Source organism: Dasypus novemcinctus, chromosome 8 (genome assembly GCF_030445035.2).
Source record: "Dasypus novemcinctus isolate mDasNov1 chromosome 8, mDasNov1.1.hap2, whole genome shotgun sequence".
Classification (NCBI taxonomy): Eukaryota; Metazoa; Chordata; class Mammalia; order Cingulata; family Dasypodidae; genus Dasypus; species Dasypus novemcinctus.
Window position 1 is genome coordinate 31,985,355 of NC_080680.1, and position 17,232 is coordinate 32,002,586.

The following is a 17,232-nucleotide window of genomic DNA, read 5'->3' on the forward strand; positions in this document are numbered from 1 at the left end:
TCCTTTTAGGTTGTAGCACTCCCTTTATTTCCTGTAAAGCCAGCCTTTTGGTTACAAATGCTCTGTTTCTGTTTATCTGTGAACATTCCAAACTCACCCTCATCCTTGAAAGACAATCCTGCCAGATATAAGATTCTTGGCTGGAAATTTTCCTCCTGCAGTATCTCAAGTATATCATACCCCTGCCTTCTTGTCTCCACAGCCTCTGACATCAAATTGGCACTCAGTCCCATTGGGTATCCCTTGCATGTTATGCTTCATTTCTCTCTTGCTGCAATCAGAAACCTCCCTCTGTCTTCAGCACTTGGCATTCTAATTAGTTTGTGTCCCAGAGTTGGCCCATTTGGATTTATTTGGATGGGTGTACATTGTGCCTCTTGGACATGGACATACATGCCCTTCAATAGGGTTGGAAATTTTTCTACCATCCCCTCTCCAAATATTCCTTTTGCCCCTTCTCTCCTCTCCTCTCTCCCTGGGACACCCACAATAGGCATGTGTGCAAGTCTCCTGCCATCATTTAGTTCTTTGGAACCCTGTTCAATTTTCTCTAATCTTCTCTTTATCTGTTCTTTTATATGCTCACTTTTGGAGGCCATGTCTTCAAGCTCACTGATCTCTTCCCCTGCCTCTTCAAATCTGCTGTTACATGCCTCCAGTTCATTCTTAATTTCATTTATTGTGCTTTTCATTGCATAAGATATGCTATTTTTCTATGTATGCTTTCAAATTCCTCTCCATACCCACCCAGTGTCTTCCCAGCATCTAATCTCTTTAGACATCTCATTAAATTTATTAAGGAGATTTATTTGAACATCTACGATTAGTTGTCTCAACTCCTTTATGTCATCTTGAGACTTATCTTGTTTCTTTGACTGGGCTATATCCTCCCATTTCCTGGTATGGGTTGTAATTTTTTGTTGGTGTCTTGGCATCTGACTCTATAGATGTTTATATACTAGACACAGTTTCTCTCTTTAATTAGGGCTTTCTTGCCCTTTGTCCCTTGCTGGTTGTGTAGTAGGAGCCAAGGAGTAGATGGTACTGTAAAGCTGCCCACATTGGTCCAGGAACTGATGACGCTTATCCCACCTTTATCCTCTGCCAGATGTAGGGTATGAACTGCTGCCATGTGTAATAATCCAAAGTTGTGCAGGCCAAGACAGTCTATAGCTCCCCAGAGAGACTGATAAAGCTTCATGCCCTTTCCTTTCCTGCATGGGTGGGTATGGAGCTGCAAGTTTGGGCAGCAATCCATGCCATGCAGTTGCCCAGGTAGGCTGACATAGCACTGGCCCACCTCCTCCCCTGCCAGAGGTGGGGATGGACCCTCCAAAGTGCCCAAGAATCTAATCCATGAGGGCTGAATGTACCTGCAGTTACCATGAGAGGTTGATGGATTACTGTCCTTTCTGCCCTTTAGGAGGTAGGGATGGAACTACAGTCACCCAACAGTTCAGTCAGTGTAGGTCAAATATGCCTGCCATTGCCCAGACAGGCTGAGGAAACACAGCTCCTCTCCCATCCTACTTGAGGGCAGGGATGGAACTACAGGTGTCTGACTTTTCAATCTGTGTGGTCCAAAAGCATCTGCAGTTACCCAGAGAGGCAGGGGAACAACTGGTCCCTTCTTGTCCTGTCAAGGGTGGGAGTGGAGCCACAGGCACCCAACAGTTAAATTTAGGCAGGTGGAAAGTGCTGAAATTGCCCTGAGAAGCTGAAGAAACACCAGACCCCTCTTATTCTATGGGGTGGAGAGGTAGAGATGGAATCAAAGAGCTCAACAAACCAGTTCCTGTGGGACAGGCCCAAACCACTGAGAGTTTCCCAGAGAGGCCAAGGAAACAATAGGGTTAACACTTTTGGGGTGTGGGGATGAAGCCCCACTTGTCTAACTAATCAGTGTGTGTAGGCCAGAAGCACCTGCTGTTACCAGAGGCCGGTGCAGGTTCTGTCAGCTTCCTCTATGCCAGAAGTGGGGCAGAGGCCTAGGCTAGGGCTGCAATCCAATCTGGGTGGAAAGAAGCCAGTCCCTGTGATTTTATCACATCACTGTGATTTTCAATCAGCCTTGCTTCCCCTCATGTTGGGGGCGAAATTAAAATGGCAGCTACTGGCCTCTTTCTAACTTGGACAGGTTCAAATTTAGCTGTTCTTAGGATTATATTTTAGCTAGCTAAATTTACTAATCAGTAGCCAAAGTTGGTGGCCAACTGTCTCTTCTTTTTAGGAAATGGAGCTTCCAATTCCAGCCTTAGAATAGCTCCTGAGGTGGCTTGCGCCACCAGCGGAGGGTGGGCATTAGTCTCCATAGCATGGAGTGCTCTACTCACAAACCTTCTCTGAAGACGGAAAGTCTCCTTCCATTCTTTCGAGAATGTTGCAGGATGCTCTTCTGGTCTCCTGGGCTCCCCAGACAGGTGCTTTAGAAGTAGCTCTGGGTGCTTACTAACTGCCCTGCAACAGGAGCTGACTCCTGGAGCTCCTTCTTCAGCCCCCATCTTGCCCTGCGTCCTCTATTTTCATATGCTTTTTAACTTTGAACACTATAAATTTTTATTTTAAAAATAAAATTAGAAAGAAAAAGCAAACTTAAATTAAGAAACACATAAACTTATCAAATAGTATAGTTATATAGAGAAAGAGAATTATTTCTAGCTCTTTTCAGAATGCAAGCCAACCAATGAAGATGAAATGGTAAATAGAAAAATCATCATTTGCAACCCTATGAAATAATTGGTTTTGACAAGAATCATCAATGGATTATAAAACTATTTGGTGGTTGGGGAACAGATGTATCTCAGTGGTTGAGTGATTGCTTCCCAAGTATGAGGTCCCAGATTCAATCTCCAGTATCTCCTAAACACAAACAAACAAACAACTTTTTAGTGACAAGATGTTTTGGAACAGTATGTTTTAATGGTGCCAAAGAATAACACCTCAGAATTCTTGCTAATTTCCAAGGGAATATCTTTATAAAGGAGATGTCTCCTTCTTGCCACCATAACCAGTGAACAAACTTAGATCAGAAGAAATGACACACCTGACATTGAGTCTTCCTAGCATGAAAGCATCACCTATGAAGTATTTCTCCCAAAAATGCTTAATCAAAATTTTCCATTTCACAGAAAATAGTAGCTCTAGAGGAACAAGTTAATTAAACTTAGAGGAAGCAATTGAACACATACAGAATGTGGGACCTTCTACAAACTTCCTGATATCTTCAAAATGTCAATGACATGAAAAAAAAAAAGGAAAAGTGGGGGCAACTCTTCTAGACTAAAAGAGCCTAAAGTGATAGAGCAACCAAATGCAATGCACACACCTCATTTTTTTTCAAGATTTATTTATTTATTTCTCTCCCCTTCCCCCCCCCCCCACCCAGGTTGTCTGTTCTCTGTGTCTGTTTGCTGCATCTTCTTTGTCCACTTCTGTTGCTGTCAGCGGCATGGGAATCTGTGTTTCTTGTTTTGTTGCGTCAACTCTCCGTGTGTGCGGCACCATTCCTGGGCAGGCTGCACTTTCGTGCTGAGCAGCTCTCCTTATGGGGCACACTCCTTGCGCGTGGGGCTCCCCTACGCCGGGACACCCCTGCATGGCACGGCACTCCTTGCGTGCATCAGCACTGCGCATGGGCCAGCTCCACACAGGTCAAGGAGGCCCAGGATTTGAACCGTGGACCTCCCATGTGGTAGACGGACGCCCTAACCACTGGGCCAAGTCCTCCGCCCATACACCTCATTTTAATACCTGTTTTTAAAATCAGCAATAATTTTTATTAAAAATCTCAAAAACTTGTGAAAAAAATCTCAAAAACTTGAACAAGGATGTGGAGAAATTGGAAGCCTTGTACATTGCTGGTGAGAATGTAAAAATGGTGCAGCCATTGTGGAAAATAGTTTGGTGGCTCCTTAGAAAGTTAAACATAGAATTACCATATGATTCAGCAATTCCACTCCTAGTTATATACCCCAAAGAACTGAAAACAGGTACTCAAACAAATACTCATATACAAAAGTTTATAGTAGCACTAGTTAGAATAACCAAAAGACAGAAACAACCTAAAAGTCCATCACTGATGAATTGGTAAACAAATTGTGGTATATTCATACAATGGAATACTATTCAGCCATAAAAAATGAAGTACTGAAACACGCTATAATGTGAATGAACCTTGAAAACACACTAAGTGAAAAAAGTGAGACACAAAAGGCCACATACTGTATTATTCCTTTAAACAAAATGTCCAGAATAGGCAAATCCTTACAAACAGAAAACAGGTTAGTGGCCCCCAGAGGCTGGGGAGAGGGAAGAATGGGGAATGCTCAATGGTATGGGTTTCCTTTTGTGCTGATGAAAGTGTTTTGAAACTAATAGAGGTGATGGTTGAACAACAGGGTGAGTATACTAAATGCCAATGAAGTGTGTGCTTTAAAATGGTTAATTGTATGTTAAGAGAATCTAAACTCATTTAAGAGTCAGCCATGAAAAACCATTTTGGAGCTAATATGGAAGTCTGAATTTGGACTGGGTATTATAGAATATTAGGGAAATATTGCTGATTTTCTTGAATATGTGTGATCATAGGGTTAAGTAAGAGAATTTTCTTTTTCTCAGGGGATGTAGGCTGAGTATTTAGGAGTATAAAGTCATAAAACCACAATAGATAAATAGATATATTCAGAGAAAAAGCAAAATGTGTTAACATCTAGGTGATGGATCCATGGCTGTTCATTTTACTATTTATTTTTTATTTTTTTAGGTACCATGACTGGAGTTAGAACCCAGGACCTTGTGGAAGGACTTGTGGGAAGTTGGAGCTCAACCACTGAGCAACATCGACTTTCCTGGGTTGTTTTTTTCATTTGTTTTACTTGTTTGTTTTTGTCAGGAGGTACCAGGAACCAAACCCAGGGCCTTTTATGTGGGAGGCAGGTACTCAACCACTTGAGCAGCATCTGCTCCCTGTACTACTTTTTAAATACTTTCATCTTTCCTATATGTTTAAAGTGTTTCATAATACACAGTTGGAAAAGGAAAAAAATCAAGTTTTGAGAAGCAGTATGAAAGTTAGGGCAGGGAGTCTACATCAGGGACTGCCTCAGATGAGCCATGGAAAGGAAACTCAAGACCTAGAAAGCTGGTGCTTGTCTAGAGAGGGATCTTCACCCAGAGACAAGATTCAGTGACTACGTTTTAATTCTAGGCCCCCAAGCAAACGCTTCAGAAAGGGACCTTTCAGTCTTTGTTAATTGTAGAGGCATCATATCTCCATTGGCGAGAAAACCCCCTTCTTTCAGTACTCCCACTGTTTATGCCTTGGGCAAGAATGAGACATTTTATAAAACCAGAGAATCCCTTAAAGGATGTGATGTGGTTACTTAGTTGGTAGTGATGAACAGCATAATTATGATCTGTAAAATTTTCAAGGATGATGAATACTTTTTCGGTTTTGGAGTGGAGAGGTTGGGTAGACTAGTGGTTAAGAGGGCTGGCCAGAGAGCTTGGCTGCTTGGCACCACCATTTGGTTACTGTATAAAAAAGGACTGCTTAAACCATTTTCCCTACAGGTAAATGAAAATAACAATAGTACTTACCTCAAGTATTGTGTGAGAATGAACACTAGGAAGGCTTTAATAAAAATGCAAATTGTGTAGAACAGCATCTTCATAACTGCCTCCCTAAGAAAGAAAAGCATCGCTCAGAACCAACAAGAAACCTGCTAATTTTTAAAAATTGCCAAGAACACTAACATAAATGCGGGAAACGGACTTTGGCCCAGTGGTTAGGGCGTCCGTCTACCACATGGGAGGTCCGCGGTTCAAGCCCCGGGCCTCCTTGACGCGTGTGGAGCTAGCCCAAGCGCAGTGCTGATGCGCAAGGAGTGCCATGCTACATAGGGGTGTCCCCGCATAGGGAAGCCCCACGCGCAAGGAGTGCACCCATAAGGAGAGCCGCCCAGCGCGAAGGAGGGAGCAGCCTGCCGAGGAATGGCGCCGCCCACACTTCCCGTGCCGCTGACGACAACAGAAGTGGACAAAGAAACAAGACGCAGCAAAAAGACACAGAAAACAGACAACCGGGGGAGGGGAGGGGAATTAAATAAAATAAAAAATAAATCTTTAAAAAAAAAAAAAACCCATAAATGCAGTATAATTGCTGTAAAATAAGCTGCTAAGTTTGTACAAAATATCCATTCTCCTCAACAGTTATAGGTTTAGAATCCAGCTTGTCTCAAGTACTTTGGATTAAGCAAGTGAATTTTGTATAATCAGAGGTACCAAATTATATCATCTGGAAGCTAGTTGTAAGTTATACATAAATTTAATTATCTTGTCTGCCTTTCACTCCACCATCAGAGAGCTACTGGTAACTCTTCTATTTTAAGAAGAGAAAAGAAAAATTACAAATGGGTTAATTATATAATAGTTCTGGTCACAAATCCAGTAACTCGTATTTCACAGTAGATATAGACAGTGCCAAAGGTGATATTTCTAAACTTAATTTTGAATATGTTCTTGCTTATCTTGGGTCTGGAGACACTTGACCATTTTAGACTTGAAAGCTTTATATTCCAAACTAGAATGGGTTGGACCAATTTCCTTTCATCGAAGCAACTGAAGAGTGAAAGCCTTAAGACTGGGGAAGTGGTCTTGACCCAGTGGTTAGGGCGTCTGTCTACCACATGGGGGGTCCGCGATTCAAACCCAGGGCCTCCTGACCTGTGTGCAGCTGGCCCATGCGCAGTGCTGATGCGCACAAAGAGTGCCCTGCCACGCAGGGGTGTCCTCAGCATAGGGGAGCCCCACGCGCAAGGAGTATGCCCCATAAGGAAAGCTGCCCAGAGCGAAAGACAGTTCAGCCTGCCCAGGAATGGCCCCGCACACACAGAGAGCTGACACAACAAGATGATGCAACAAAAAGAAATACAGATTCCCATGCTGCTGACAACAACAGAAGTGTGACAAAGAAGAACACACAGCAAATAGACACAGAGAACAGACAACTGGGGCAGGGGGGAAGGGGAGAGAAATAAATAAATAAATAAATCTTTTTTTTAAAAAAGCCTTAAGACTGATGGAAGTTCTTTTTTCCATAAAATACATATAGGCAGTAAATAAGATTCTAGTATAATCAGATATTGCTTTCTATATCCCTGCTACATCACAAAGGTAGTAGTTTTGAAAATTCTGCCAACTCTAGCCTTGAACTCCATTTCTCAATACAATCACATACTGGTGTCCTTTGTTCTCTAATTACTGCTAGGTCCTGTGAATTGTAGCTAGAAGTCCAAGCCTCTGCAACAACCTAGTTTTTTTGTGACTTGAAAAGCAGCAATGAGTCGAGTGAATCTTCTTGTTGGTGCCAACAGAAAGGCTGTATTCAATACCTGCCATTTTAGTTAATAAATGTATTTGAACTGGAGATGGAAAGTCAACTCCCTGTACAAACAAGTGATTCTCAGGTTATCCTATAATTGTAACCTCTTCAGAGTTTTCACCGTTATAATATTTTAATAGGCTGTGGCTAGGTCTTGACTCAATATCCAGTCCAAAATGTTGACAATGTCAGACTTGAGGGGGTGTCTCCTGCATATCTGCACTCTCTTCTGTTCCCTTCCCAATAATTATACTCTGCAAGGCATTTGGAGCCTGTTTTCGCTTGCTAAAAGTTGCTGGGAGCAATATACCAGAAATGGGTTGGCTTTTACAATGGGAATTTATTAGGTTGAAAGTTTAGAGTTAGGAGGCTGGGAAAAATGTCCGAATGAAGGCATCAGGCAAAGCTCTCTCGGAAGGCTGGCTGCCGGCGACCCTGGGCTCTTGCACGAGGTGGAGCACAATTCCAGACTGCTCCTCTCTCTTCTCTTCTCCGGGCCCTGTTGCCTTCAGCCTTGGACTGCTCCATCTGTGGCTTTTTCCTCTTTCCGAATTGTCAACTTCTGGAGGTTTTACTTTGTCTCTGTGGCTTTCTCCCTCTGTCTGGGGCTTTTTATTCTTCCATTTATAAAGAACTCCAGTAAGAGGAATGAGACTCACCCTAGGTCATACAGGCCCTTAACTGAGGTCATTTAATCCAAAGCTCCTACCTACAATAGGTTTACATGCACAGGAATGGCATAGCTCTAAGGGCTTGATCTTCTGGAGTCCACTCGGCTTCAAACTGTCACAGAGCTCTTCAAATATCTCCACTGGAAAGAATTAAAGTGCCTCCAATCCATCACCTCTTTTTTTCTTTAAAAAAACAAGTTTTATTGGTACATATTAATAAAGCATACAATTCATCCAAAAGCTACCATCAATGGTATTTAGTATAATCGCATAGTTGTGCACTCATCATTTCAATCATTAGAGCATTTTCATTATTTCAGTAATAATAATATTAAACAAAAAACAGACAAGCAAATAAACAAGAAAATTCTTCACCTTGGAATCTCATTCCTCTCTTTTAATGAGCAGAAGTTTTAAACTTTCATGAAGTCTAATTTATCATTTGTGATTAGTGCTTGTTTGTATCCTCTCTTAGAAGTCTTTGTTTAACCCAAGTCCATGAAGATATTCTCTTAAGTTCTTTTTCCTAGGAGTTTTTTTATTTAGGCCTGTAGTTTTAGCTTTATGGTAGGTCTAGAATCCATCGTCGCTTATGTCATTTTTCTCTTCTTCTGTGACACGTCTCATCGAGGAAATGAGTTCAAGAGTGAAACAGCTAACTTGGAACCTCATACAACAGGACTACAATGCAGGTATGACCTTTGACAGATAGTTATTATACAAATAAAGCAAAATACTGAGTTCTCCATAAACATCACAATCACTCTGCTCCAGGCATTCCGAGTACCTTGAGTCATGGCATTAGCTTCATCAAGAACATCAATTTAAAGCCTTTCTTAAAGATTGTCCTGTTCTAGCAAAGCTCAGAAATGGTCTTTGAACAATATCTATTCCTCCAAGACCATGGAGTTGAACTCTTTATTATTATATAGTTGTTTAGCACAGGCTAGGACGGTGGATGTTTTGGAGAACCATCGAGAAGCAGATGCAGCAGTCAACCTTCACTGACAAATTTTTGAAGGGTGTTCAGGATGTCCTGATAAAAAATGTGGCTGGCATTTTTCAAGCTAAACCAGATTCCCACTTTGGGTCACAATGGGGATGACCATTTCTAAACGGTTCTAAGGTAATTGTTGTATTGCCAATGTGTTTGCATAGTTACTAATGGAAACCTAACTCTGGAACCTTTACATTAGTGTTTGTTATACTTTGAGAAATTGTATTTTTTAAATAGCATAAATGAGTTCACTTTCATTGTTTAAAAAATTTAGTAAAAAAATCCTCTCCTGAACTCATACCACAAAAATGTTGCTATTGTAAACTTTTGGTATATATCCTTCCAAATTTTTCCAAACGAAAGTTGGATAATCTATCCTAGTACCTACTTTTTCTACCAACATATTATGAAACTCTTGCAAAAAAGGAATATGCACAATAATTTTAATGGCTATATAATATTCCCTTGAATCACAATTAATCACCAATAGCTAAACTTATTGGAGTTAATAAGTTTTAGCTATTAGTCTGATCAACCAATATGTGGCTGACCACCTTGAAGGGAGAGATAACTCTGCCTTCAGGGATATCTTGTCCCCACTTTCCTATGGTTTCCTTCCCAAAATTTATCACTGCTTCTGCCTATCCTCTAGGGTACAATGAGAAGACCATATCAGAGATGGACTCCAGAAATTTCCATCAAAATAGGACATAAATTAATGGAACTATAAGATTAAGCTATAATGTTAGGGCTAGCTATTTATTGTATTTTTCCCCACCTGAACTACGCCCTGCTAAATTGTCCAGTCTAGCTCACTAGTCATATTACATGAACATAACACCATTGCATGGCTCAAATAATATACTACCAATAATAATACTTCTCCGGAGTTTAAATTTTAAGTTCCCACATATATAAAACAAAACACATACAAAAAACACACAATGAAATGCTCTCCCTTGTTACCAAAAGGCAATGTAAATAACATCACTTAATCAAAGTTCTCCCCCTTGGGAAAAACTGTAAATAACTCTTATCCTCCAAATTCAATTATTATGAAAATCAATCCCCCCATGAGTCCCATTTTTCCACAATTCAACAGGACATCTCAAAACATCCACTCTTACCTACAGTTATTATTCCTTAGAATTTTTGCTATTTTGAAAATGAAAGGCAGCATCGATTGGTTTAATCTCTTTGAAAAGCAAATCAGTAATATGCATCAAGAAATGTAAAACAAAATATTTGTATCTTTTGGCTCAATTGTCTCACTTTTGGGATTCCATCTCAAGGAAATAATAGCAACTAAATTTTAGAGAGTGCTTACTATATGCTGTCCATTTTATTTATGTATTGATACACTTAAGGCTAAATGTTCAAAATATTTTAACTAATAAGGAGAAACAATTGGAAAATGAACCTAAATAGACAACAATGTAGGATTCATTATAATAGATGATAGAATCTGAGTAGAATATTTTATAGCAGAAATTGTGGCTGTATTAGTTTTCTATTGCTGCTGAAACAACTGCCACAAATTTAATGACTTAAAACAATACAAATTTATTATCTTACCATTCTGTAGGTTAGAAGTCTGACATGGGTCTCACTGGGCTAAAATCAGTGTTGGCAGGATTATGTTCCTTTTTTGGGCTTTAAGAGAGAATCCATTTCCTAGTTTGTTCCTGATTCTAGAGGCCACCCATATTCCTTGGCTTGTGGTCCTGTCCTCCGTTTTCAAAGCCAGCAATGTCATATCTCTCTGATCATTTTTCTGAAGTTACATCTTCCTCTGATCACAGCCTGAAAGGATTCTTCACATCTAAAGGCTAGATTGTGACCATCTGGCTGATCCAGGATAATCTTCCTATTTCAAGGTTCTGAATTTAATCATACCTGCAAATTCTGATTTGCCACATAAAATAACTTATTCACAGGCTCTGGGAATTAGGGATGTGGACATTATTTGTTGGGTGGGAGGTTATTACTCTGTCTATTACAATGACTATAAAGAATATATGGTAGTAGTCAACAAAATACTTTTATTATTGCTTTTATTGTTATTATTACTGTATAGTTGGTATACATGAGATAAATACATGGTAAAAATAAGACCAGCAGTAAAATACCAAATGCTAAGGGAATTTTTCTTAGATTAGGAATTTAAATAGCATATTGCATTCAAATCCTTACTTCATCACTTATGAGCTGTGAAATATTGACAAGTAACTTAATATCACCAAGTCTCCATTTCCTCATCTCTAAAACAGGAGTAAAAGCACCCATTTCAAAGTGTTGATATGGTTAAAAATGTGATAATCTAGATAAAGGGTTTAGTACAGTGCTTGCTACACAGAAAGCACTTAAGAAATGTTAGCAGCTGTTATTATTAACATTTTATCTTCCAGATTTGGAGATCTCATTGTCTTTCAGAGTTTTGTGCTTTTGCTCACCAGAGAAGCAGGTGTGTACTGGTCAGAACTTACCTGAGATCCGCCCCCCCAAAAAGGAATTCAAAAGACTTATGGTGAAAGTAAACATGAGCTGTCTGGCTAGTTTGGAAAACTGACATGTACCTTAAAAAATTCCTGAAGAAGATGTTTTTTTCTTCAAAAATCAACTATGCCTCAAGCCTTCAGGTGTTTCCTCTGTTCAGGTCAACAGGTATTTTCAAAACTCGAATGGGCTTAAAACTGAGGATGAATGGTGGTGATGGTAGCACATTGTGAACATAATTAACAGCACTGAATTATATATTTAAATGTGCTTTAAGGGGGAAATTTTATGTTGTATATATGAAAAAGATGAGGTCAATTTTTAAAAAGCACCCTCCATTTTATTCAGGAATTGGATGCATTTGAATTATTTGCTTTGCCTTAAAGCTTGTTGCCTTGTTCTCTGCCATATGAACTACAATTGACAGGAAAGACAACAAAAACTCGTGTCACATAAAAGCTTCACAGTGAACAAGGACACTTTGGATTCAAATGATTCTTGTTATCTTTTGACATCTATTTCATTTATTTTGAGTTGCAAAGTTTGATTATAAAAAAAGAAGGAAGAGAAAATAAATGCAAAATAATAAGAAATTGCGGGAACCCAGAGGAAGTCATCCCTTGCCCAGGTGCCTTTATCTGTCTGATGCAATTTATTTTTATGTCAAGTAAAAATGTGACTTTCATTTTAAAATGACAAGTATAATGGATTGCTTTGTGGGAAAAAAAATAAAACCTGCCATATTGATGGTATTCTCTGATACAGTCTTACTGACAACTCATGCTTACCAAATTTAAGATACTTTATACTAGGAGAAAGATTATCAAAGCCTTTTAAAACATTTGGGGGAGGAGGCAGCTCTGAATTTGATGGAATTTCTGACACTGTTTCCATTTTAACCTAACTGTAGTTGTTGAACTGATTAGATCTCAAGGGGGATTCATGTAGGAAATTTAGAATATGGTCTTATTCTGGAAGATTCTGCCAAACCTCACGTAGTCTAGAAACCTTCTCTGGAGGGCAAGTAGAACTTCAAACACTGAACAATTTCAGGAGGTTTTCCCATGCACAATTCTTGCCACACAGTAGGGCCTTGACAAATGTTAATTGGACATGAATCTAAATTTGCTGTGCTCCTCCTAATAGAAATGCAATGCCCAAAATTATTATGGCTTAGTCTGCAGTGGCCACAAATACAACCTACATCACCAAGTTACTGTGAATAAATATTTAATGACTTTCTACTACCTTTCATTAGAGTTCTGTGTTGCATTCTCTTTTTCTCCCCTCTTCTCCTGTTCTCTCCTTTTTTCTCTCTCATATCTTCCTTCCCTTTCTTAGAGTGGCCACTGGCACACATGGATATTTCTTCCTTGCTGACCCTTTGATTAATCATTGAATAATGGAATTGGCAGGGGTGATGCCCAGGTCGGGTGATTTCAGAATCTGAAGTCTCAAGACACTATCTCATCCACTGATTATGGATAATGTCACATACAATTAGAAGCTATTTTTTTAGTAATTTAGATACCACTAGAAAATGCACTTCATTGTAATTTATCAGTCAACCATCAACCAACATTATTGAGAGCTTGATATAAAGAAGACCATGCGCTGAACCCTCTGAAGACTACAAAAAGCAAGACAAAGTGGAATGGCATGATCAGCTTTGCAATGTAAAACTATCATTTGAGTTGGATTGCAGAAAATGGGTTCTGGCTGGGAAAGAAAGGGGATTAATCATTAGTGTGTTCATTTGGTTGTTTTAGCAAACGCCTAATAACAGTGGCTTAACAAGAAAGATTTATTTCTTTCTCACATAAATGTTTGAGGGGGTGAGGAGTCCAGGAGTACAGGATTCCTTTTATCTTGTGGCTTCTCTGTCCCCTAGGGTGCCTCTTCACTTGCTTGGTTGAACCAGACTCATCACCATCTCATCTACATAGCAGACCACTGAGAAGGAAAAGAAGAGAACAAGCATCTTTCTCCCCAGGATGTGGTGCAGAAGGGGCACACATCACTTCCGTTCTCATTCCATTGACCAGAGTTGGCCAGGTGACATTGTAGCATGGCCACATCAAGCTGCCAGGGAGGTTGGGAAGTGTAGTCTTTAGCTGGGAGGCATCGTGCTCAGTTCTACCAAAAGGGAGAAGGGAGAAAAGGTATTGGGAATTTCTAGCAGTTTCTGCTATAGGACAAGATTGGAGGCAAAGGCATCAATTAAGAGGTCATTAAGGAGATTATCATGGCTTGATAATAAGAAGGATTGAGGGGAGTTTTAGAAAGAAAAATTGACAGAACTTGGTGATTTATTGAGTGTGAAGAATAAGAGAGAGAAAGGAGTTACCAGTTCATTCCAGTATATACCAAGGACTGCCCTAGGTTCTTGATATAGTGATGAATAGGCATGATTCTTGCCTTCAGAAACTGAAAGACAAAAGTGTGATGTTCAACTTTCTATTGCAACAAATTGCACGGCCATACATTGAAGTAGGGAAAACAGAAGCAAGAACCGGTTTGGGGAAAATGATGAATACATAATGCTCTTAATAAGCTTGAAGTTTCTTTTGGTTACAACCAATTAGCAATGTCCAGGAGATGGCTGAATGAATATGAAAGGGGAGATCGGAGCTTGCGATAGTTTTGCACTAGGGACCACTAGCCCACAGACTGTAATGTTCAGTTGAGTAAATAAGATTGCCCAAAGAGAATGCACAGAGTTAGAAGAGAAGTGGGCCTCAGACAACACTCAACACTGTCATTTAAGGAACAGCTCACAGTGGAGATTGAGAGAATTTAAGTGAAAACTAGATGAATACAATGCCATGAACATGACATTAAGAAGGATCAAATACTTCTGAGAGATTAAATAAAATGGAGAGTGAGGCTGGGGAGGGGAGATGGTAGAGAAAGGGAGGACTAGAAGGAGGTGTTTTGAGTGTGTGTGTGACCGCAAGGCAATGTTTTTTGTTTTGACTTAAAACTGCGAGAGGATTGGGCATGTTTAAATAATGACAAGAGGTAGACTGTACAAAGGAAGAAGCTGGGGAAGCGGATGTGGCTCAACTGATAGAGTGTCTGCCTACCATATAGGAGGCCCAGGGCTCGGTACCCAGAGCCTCCTGGCCTGTGTGGTGAGCTGGCCCACACACAGTGCTGATGCGTGCAAGGAGTGGCATGCCACGCAGGGGTGCCCCTGTGTAGGGGTGCCCCACGTGCAAGGAGTGTGCCCTACAAGGAGAGCCGCCCCATGCAAAAAAAGTGCAGCCTGCCCAGGAGTGGTGCAACACACATGGAGAGCTGACACAGCAAGATGACGCAACAAAAAGAGACACAGATTCCCGGTGCTGCCTGACAAGAGTGCAAGCAAAACAGAAGAAGACACAGCAAATGGAGACAGAGAGCAGACACCTGGCGGGGGTGCGGAGCGAGGAGGGGAGAGATACAAATGCAAAAAAAAAAAATCTTAAAAAAAAGGAAGAAGCTGAAGATAAAGATGAGGGAATTGTAATTGACTAAGTTCCTGAGGGTGGTAGTTGTGGTGGAAAACTGTTCATATACCAGGTAGTTTTCTAACGGTGGTACCTTTTCATCCCTTATGACCTGAGAAAATGAAGTTCTAAGTATGGACTCAGGTATGTCTGTGAGTTTGCCTCAGGAGGTGCGGAGGCCTCCTAAGAAGCCTTAATTTTTTGCCTGTGAAAACAAAAGCATATGCCTATAGCCTAAAGGCTGGGGAGGCTACAGGTTAAAAGTCAGGGAAATTTAAGAATTACTTGATAATAGGGTGGAACCAATCAGTTGCACCAATCTACTGACTGTCTCACTGTGGCGTAATTTCTCTCCAGCAGTGTTCACATGCCTAGGTAAATTCCTGGAGTTGGGGATGATTTGATCCATCTAGGCATAGGTTTTGCTAGATAGTTGTAACAGAAAGACTGAAAAGCAAAGGGACTGTGTGTGCTGACAAAAACGTGATTGAAATGATTGTAGGGAAGGAAGGGAGGATGGGAAGAAGAGCTGATAGGGAAAATAGAGGGAATATGGGGACTGGAGAGCCAACCCTTGTCTAAGAGGAAACAACCCAGAGGGAGAGCTGGAATGATATGGGGTTCTGGCTAAGGAGTGGCATAAATTGGAATAACGCCAAGATCCAAAATTTGAGAATAACAACTTTCTGCAGGATTTCAGAGGCTGGAGGCTTTATTGACCACTTGGAGGTTAGTACTGGGAATAAGAAAAGGCTTTGTGCATGGAGGAAGGGACGTCCGAACTAAGCGATCTCCCTGCTTTCGGTGTCTCTCATTGTGCCTCCTCTCTGTGTCTCCTCATTGCACCAGTCTGATGCATCAACCCGTCGTGTCATGGGTAGAAGACTTTCGCCCTTCCAGAAGCCGAGCTGCCACATCGTTGTGATGCCACATGGAAGCCCGAGCCGCACCTCACGCCTGGCTCCTCCCCGCAGCTGGGAGCCCCAGGGGAGAGCTGTCCCCAGGCCCAGCCCGCAGCTCTGCGGCCAGCAGCAGCCGCTGCACCTGCCCGTGGCTCACCTGCGGCTGCGCCTCTGCAGCCGGGTCTGCTGGACCAGACGGCAAGCCCTGCGGCTCGGGTGGCTGTGGGCCCTGCCGTCAGTCACGGGGCTGCAGCAGGGAGGACGCTGAGCCCCCAAACCTGACCTCACTCAGCAGCGCCTCAGGGAGCGTCTGGTCCTTACCACCAGGAGAGGAAACTGTGGAGCATGCGCAGAGCCAGGATGACCTGAAGTGAGGGCTTGAGAGAGGTGCGGAAGCGGTGTACGTTTACAAAATGGATTAGCCTAGTCAAGAAGTGGAAAATGAAGAAAGGGAAAATCTCCTAGTATGGCCAAGCTAATTTAATGTAAAACTATAATTGATCATGAAAGTGTAAAGTGTCAAACCGCCAGTTAAACCTCTCTGTCAATAACAGCTTCCTTGCTTCGGAATCACAAGGGAAGAGGGTGTCCTTGTTGTGTAGAAGTCCACTGAGATGGTCTACATTTGGGGCCGGACAAATGTTCGTGTGGCCTCCTTAAACCAGTTGCTGTGATATTATGATCTGTGAACTAATGAGAATAAATAGATTTTCTTAAAAAAAAGAAAAGAAAAAAAGAATGGGTAGGTTGGAAATAGAATAGATGGAAATGGACAGCAAATTATACCTGCAAGGAAATAGTATGGTTTCACTTGGGGCAGGTTGTGAAAGTTCCTGAAAATCGTCATAGTAGTAGTAATACTCATTGATGGCTGGGTATTGACTGCCAGGAACTACACTAGGCAATTTACACCTTGGGGAAAATTCTTATCCATTTAACTACAAAAACAATCAAAATTCCAAAAACGAACTCTTGATCTTCCTCCCATATCCCAAACCTGCCCCTTCCAGGGTTAACGTCAGGGGCTGCTGCTACTGCTCATCCAGTTGGGGGAGCTAAAGGCTAGTAGTTATTCTTGACACTTCTCTCTTCCCAACACCTTAAGCCCATTTTCCACCAAGTCCTGTTGATTTTACCTTTGAATGATATATGTATATATTTAGATTAATTTTTATTTCTTTATCTCTCCCCCACCCCCATTGCACTTGCTGTCTGCCCTCTGTCCAGTCACTGTGTGCTTTCTGTGTCTGCTCATTTTCCCTTTTTTAAAAAATTTTTTTTACTTTTTTAAAGA

At 41.1% G+C, this 17,232-nt stretch overlaps 1 pseudogene; it reads right to left on the reverse strand.

Moving 5' to 3' along the window:
- Window positions 1–8,625: 8,625 nt before the first annotated feature.
- LOC101419937 (replication factor C subunit 5 pseudogene) lies at window positions 8,626–15,445 on the reverse strand (annotated as a pseudogene).
- Between the last annotated feature and the right edge of the window lie 1,787 nt (window positions 15,446–17,232).